Source organism: Palaemon carinicauda, chromosome 15 (genome assembly GCF_036898095.1).
Source record: "Palaemon carinicauda isolate YSFRI2023 chromosome 15, ASM3689809v2, whole genome shotgun sequence".
In the NCBI taxonomy this organism is placed as follows: Eukaryota; Metazoa; Arthropoda; class Malacostraca; order Decapoda; family Palaemonidae; genus Palaemon; species Palaemon carinicauda.
In genome coordinates, this window is record NC_090739.1 from 127,428,200 (window position 1) to 127,434,496 (window position 6,297).

The window sequence follows — 6,297 nt, forward strand, 5'->3', positions numbered from 1 at the left end:
AGAAGGAGGGGGGACTGAGATCAAAGGAGTTGTGCGAACTAGCCCTTCAAATCCTGAAATGGGCGGAACAGAAGGACATCATCCTGACGGCAAGGTTCGTTCCGGGGAAGAACAACGTAGCAGGGCGGGGCAAGTGGTAGTGACGGAATGGTCCCTACACCCACAAGTGGCAAGCTACATTATCCAGATGTGGGGATCCCCAGTAATGGACCTGTTTGCAACAAGGTTGAACGCTCAACTCCCCGTATTCTCTTCTCCTGTCCCAGATCCGAAGGCGGCAATGGAAGACGCCTTTCAGCACAAGTGGGACAGTCTAGACGTGTACGCTTTTCCCCCCTTCTCCCTGATAAGACAAGTCCTCAACAGGGTAAGGGCAGCAACCAACCTAAGGATGTCTTTGGTAGCGCCTTGGTGGCCGGAGAGAGAATGGTTCGCGGACCTAAAGAACCTCACCGTTCTACCTCCTTGGCCTCTGCCCGACAGGTCAGACCTATTAAGACAACCACACTTTCAGCAGCTTCACAGAAACCCGCAAGCCCTTTGTCTTCACGCCTGGAGGTTATCCAGCGACTCCTGAAGAAACAAGGGTACTCCGGCAAGACAGCCAGGAGGATGTTGCTGTACCTGAGAAAATCATCCACAGCCGTCTATCAGTCTAAGTGGACGGTGTTCGTTAAGTGGTGCAGGGACAAGAAGATAGAGCCCTTAGAAGCGTCAGTGCCCATTATAGCAGACTTCATGGTACATCTCAGGGATAAGTTAGCCATGTCAGTCCCAGCGATTAAGGAAGTTCGGGCGGCCCTGGGTCAAGTTTTTCTTCTCAAGGGCATAGATCTAGGCTCCTCCAGGCATATCTCCATGCTTATCAGGGCTTTCGAACAATCCTGCCCCCCTTCCGCCCCTAGAATCCCGAGTTGGGACTTGGCGCGAGTCCTAGATATGCTACGGAAACCACCGTTCGAGCCATTAAAGGACATTGTTGACAAGAATCTCGTGTTCAAGGCGGTCTTCTTGCTAGCATTAGCCTCAGCTAAGAGGGTGGGCGAGCTACACGGACTGTCATTTGAGGTGGAGCACTCTAGGGGATGGAAGGAGGTAACCTTTAAGTTTGTCCCATCCTTCGTCGCCAAGACTCAGAACCCCTCGGTGTGGGATCCAAGGTTTGAGAGCTTTTCTATTCCAGCAATCCCGAATAAAGGAAACCTGGAGGACCTGAAATTGTGCCCGGTCAGGGTAATTAGGAAATACCTTAAGAGAACGGCAAGCCTCCGCCCGTCTATTAAGAATCTCTTCGTCTCTTGGGGTAAAACGAAAAAAAACATATATAAGAATACAGTTTCGTTCTGGCTCAGGCAAGTAATCATGCAAGCCTACTCAGAGGAAGGACTTCCAACACCAGGGAAACCCAGGGCTCATGATGTTAGGGGCATTAGCACCTCCCTAGCATTCGAGAAGAACATGTCGGTAGCTCAGGTTCTTCAAGCGGGAACTTGGTCCAACCAGTCGACCTTCACTGCACATTATCTCAAGGACTGTACGAGAAAATCCCTAGATGGGTTTTCCATCGGGCCGGTCATCTCAGCCCTTCATACGGTTTGACGGCTCAAGCCCCACGCTCAATCGCGAAACAAAGCATCTAGACACAAAGATCTGAGGTCTATTTTTTCCCTTTTCTCGTACTATCAGTCGTCCTTAGGAATATCGCTCATTACACAAGTCTCAAATTCGCCAATATCAAGCACAACGAAGACATTGCAGAAGGGTAAGTGTTATATCACACTTAATGAGTCTCTTGTGTAGTTTATCCTACTGTCCATCGGGGTCTGGGGCTAAGGGCACTCCCTCCTCCTAAGGTGGAAGTCTCCTAAGAAAGTGTTTCGAGGTAAGTCTCTCTGTCGGAACAAATCACAAATTTTAAGTAATTTATATTTTTCCTAACATACTTACTGAGAAATACTTTCAAGTTATGGCCCCCCCAACCGTCCCCGCAGTGCCTCACTGACCTCGAGTATTGTTCCTTACATAAAACTTACTGCCGGGTCAAGCTCAAAGCCACGCGGCCGACGTCGGGCATTGCCCTCAGGTCACGTTCTCTCCCGCTAATCAGGTCACTATAGAGAATGGGGGTAGGGTAAACTACACAAAACTTTGGTCGTTTGAGAGGAGTTACCAGTAACCTCCTAAGAAAGTGTTTCTTGGTAAGTATGTTAGGAAAAATACAAATTACTTAAAATTTGTGATATTTATACACATGTTGATTGCTAGAATATAAGCTATTCCACCCCCAAGAAAAGAGTACTTATACATGTGTTGATTGCTAGAATATAAGCTATCCCCCACCAAGAAAAAGCATACTTATACAAGTGTTGATAGCTAGAATATGATAAGCTATCCCCCCCCCCCACGCAAAGAAAAGAGTACAGTACTTATACACATGTCAATTGCTAGAATATAAGCTATCCCCCACCCAACCAAAGAAAAAGAGTACTTATACATGTGTCGAATGCTAGAATATAAGCTATTAACCTCCCAAAGAAAAGAAGCAATGCACTGGCAAGATATGGCTAATTAAGAGAATCAGTTTCTTTTTGTCCAATAGCTACTATCTTAAGCATGTGTGTTAATACCTGTTATGAGTACATAGAACTACTGTATATTCAACGTGTAAAAGAAAATTCAGAGGCAGTTGCTAATAATCAGTCTCTCTCGTAAGACACGGATGAAATGGTATACAGGAGATCGACAATAATGAAATGGTATTCATAGTTAAAATAAGTAGTAGGTTATATTCACATGCAATTAATGTAATTCAACACAGATTGTAGAATGAATTTGAATCAATTGTTAAAAAAGGTTATCATCGGTAATATCAATTTCCCTTCTGTCACACATTTAGATAATTTGTTTACAGTACTTTTCATAATTCTACTAATGACATGATCTATAAATATGTTAAGAGGTCCAGAGGAAATAGACATTTCATTTAATAGCTAGTTAATGAAAATTGAATACATGAACAGGAAATTTCTAAGGAAAAAGTCTTTTCTCTTCTACATGTGTTAGTCTTAATTGGTTTTTAATGTGCAATGTCCCCATTTTTCAAAAAAATTTCAATAATATATATAAAACCAATCCATTTAATATTACCTATAATAATTATGATTATTTTAAGAGGTAATGGGAATCCATTATCATTAGGTATATTCATTTTCATCAACTAGTTTGCAGACTACTAAATATATAATGATTGTGCTTATTTAATATCAAATAATGATTAGGAAATTGAATTTCAAACAAAGTAAATAAGCTCATAAACATTAATTTGGAGTTAATTTTCAAGTTAAATCTTGGGTGTTCAGAATTTACTAGAAAAAATGGTATCACATACACCATTAAAAACTCACTAGAAAAAGTTTCATATGCATTGACATTAAGATTGAGAGCAAATCAAGTACTTGCTACTACATCGAGCAGAAGTTAATAGCTTTAATAATTAAATACAGTATACAGCTTTCAGAAATAAGCGCGCTTTAATAAACTTGAAATAAGGTTACTGTAATAGCTTTAATAATTAAAAATACAGCTTTCAGATATAAGCACACTTTAATAAACTTCAAATAATCTGGTAATATCATTGTTGTAAAAATCTATATTACTTATTTACTGTAACTTGACTCATTTTATTTTCATCATCAATTAATGATTGCTACTGAACCTAAGAAATATAAATTGAGTGACCATTATAACACACAACCCTCTAAAACCTCAATAACTATAGTCAATTCAGTATTTAAAGATATTTGTAGTACTGTACTGTGTAATGACATTTCTCAGAGTACTTCAATATTGGACTTCAGAAAAGTTTGATGATAGACTGGACGCTTCAGTTGAGATGATTCGCTGGCGCTCCTTTTGAAACCAGAAATTAATCAAACTTTTTCTTCCTCGGAAACATTCTGGAATTTTTTTCTGTGGTAAATCCCAGACCATTTGCTGCTGTTCTTCCTCTTAATGTTGAAAGGATATTTCATTAAACTAATTCATATTTGTAGTTTCATTTCCTGTTTAGAGCAAGAGGCTAAATAATTTTTTTTCTTTTGATGATTCTAGTCTGAAAAAAATGAAAGATGTTAATTTTACAGATATAAAAGTCTTATTCAAATATTTTACTAAGGCCTTCAATATCACAACTATACTTTTCAGTAATCTGCACGATAAAATCTAAAGAATATGAAACATTCTAATGTATTTATAAATATGGAAACTTCTAAAAACTAGACCTGCCCATGACATTTATAGTAGCAAAAATTTCAACTAAGTATGTCTCTTAAGTGGAAAAGTATTACAGTATCTCTTAAATCTTAACAAGGAAATAATCTTAACAACTCTCCTAATCTTACCTTTCTATTTCTTCAAGAGATACTCAATAATTCATAATTCCCTGAATAAAACATTTTACCTTATACCACAGTGTTTACCAGGTCAAATACACACATAATAGTTATGTATAAAAGCTAAGCAAAAGTATTTACTAACACTATCCCTTTCAGCTGTAAATTATTACTTAGTATACTAAAGGATAGTGCTGTGCAAATGAATTAGTGGTGTATACACTCTCCCAAAAATAGAAGATTAGTGGAGTTTCCACTCTCCCAAAAACAGAAAACTTCCTGAAAATTCCTAAATCTATCAGGCAAATGTATGTCTCATAATTGACATAACATACAGTACTAAATTTTCATTATACCTGTATGTTGTATGGATCCTCCAAAAACCAACTCCAGCTATCCTATACCAATTTTAAATAAGTGGATTTCTGGATTAACCCCTCAATCAATTACATATTTATCCTGCCTTAATCATAATTATATAATCCTGCATTTACCCACCATTTTCTGCCTTATCCCATCTTTGTCCCTTGACTGACCTATCACAGTCTACTTGAAATTACTGATCTTATTTTACATCAACTAATTCATTATTTTGACTATCATAGTATGTTTACATCTCTAAATTTTAACACTCGAGTCAGCATGACTCAGTTGCAAGACCATAGTACAGTATTTACTGCTTTGTATGAGTAAGTTTAAGTTATATACTCTATCTAATAATATAATAACAAACACATAGCTTCCCCTTCGAGTCGTTACACAGCACTTTTAAGCACTTCCTTGTTTTGGCAAAGCGTAGCAACTACAATGTGTCAGCCTGGAGATTGGCACTATATTTTCCTTTATCTTGCGGCATACCATGGATGGGATTTATCAATAGGGCTTTTATAGCCATTATAGGAGGAAAAGCCTACAGTTAGGGGGTTAGAAGGGGCTGGATAGCAAGATGTAAGAAAGGAAGCATTAATAGAAGTAAGGTTTAAGTATATACAGGAAGCACAGCTAATAGCAAAGGGAACACTGTAAAGACCCATAAGTAATGCCTAAGTACCCAATGTGAGGTGCACTCATGGCACTAATCCACCTATAGGGATGCTCCACATGGCAATGGTACTCGCCTGGATACTATCAAATAACTCCTAGCAGCAAAGGTCAACTGAGGTTAGTACCAGTGTGTAGACTTTGGTTTTCAGCTTTGCCTTGTTAATGAGTGAGCAGACCACGAGGGTACGCTAGACCCAGTAGCGCTTTCTTCCAAGGTTCATGCACCTGGTTTTAATTTTCATGCTTCTGACATCATCGCCACACACTGTCTGGCAACTATGCTTGCTCAATGGCACTCCCTGGTCAAATGGACAAATGGACACACCCTAACTATAAGGATGAATTTGGAGATAATTCATATTTTTCCCAACTAAACATACCCAAGTCCTTTACTTAGGAGAGATAACAGCGGAGCTGGAGAATACGACAGTTGAATCTTTTAATAATGAAGTGTAAACTGGTGGTCGGAAGCAGGGAAGCCACGCCACTCTTCTTGCTCACTGATTGGTCACTTTGATTAGAGCAGGGAGTTGCTATGCCAAATTGGTCGTCCTGTTCTTCACCAATTCCTTCCTCATCCTTTTCTATTGTAAGGTTTTGACAGAACAGGTAATTGGAACAGCTAAACTAGTTCCCTGGTGGATCAAAGGTGATGAACCCCTGAACATGTGTGTAAACTTCTATCATTGCTACAGATCATGTGCTTCCAAATCGCATGATTCCCAATCTGTATCCTATAAGTTTGCCGGTTGCTGTACACGACCATAAGGTACCCAAACTCGGAAAGCAATCGTATGATTCCCGATTACTGTATACATACCTAGACTTCCTGATTGTGGTAGGCAATCACAGAGTGCCCAAT